Raw genomic sequence first — 479 nt, 5'->3', positions numbered from 1 at the left:
CGACCTCGACGAGATCCGGGGATCCCCAACACCGCTGGCCCCTAGACGAAGGCAAACGCCTCGCCTGACCGCGAACGGAGCCCGGAGAAACTTATTCCGACGCGACACCACCGCAACGGCCTCGGCAGCGTCTCCCTCAACCCTAACCCTACCACACACCTACCTAGTGAACAGACCCGAGGTTCCCCCTCCCTCCCACCACCGGAGCGGCTGACGGAGAGAGAGGGAACCGGCGGCACACAAGGGACCCCTAGTCGCCTCTTGATCGCCTCGAGCGATCCAACTTTTCTGGGCGATTGGTGTTGAATGGATCCAACTTTCCCAGAATTAGAATAGTTATTTGGATCACAATCACCCAGTGCCCGACTGCTCCCTCCCGAACTTCCCGAACTCGCTGACGAAAAAAAAACACCCCACGCCCACCACTTCCCGGAATTCCCCACTTCCCCCCACCTAATCCCAACCTCCTCGATCCAGTG

This window comes from Triticum dicoccoides, chromosome 5B (genome assembly GCF_002162155.2).
Source record: "Triticum dicoccoides isolate Atlit2015 ecotype Zavitan chromosome 5B, WEW_v2.0, whole genome shotgun sequence".
NCBI lineage: Eukaryota > Viridiplantae > Streptophyta > Magnoliopsida > Poales > Poaceae > Triticum > Triticum dicoccoides.
The sequence above is the reverse complement of the archived record's forward strand: the minus strand, read 5'-3'. Positions refer to the sequence as shown.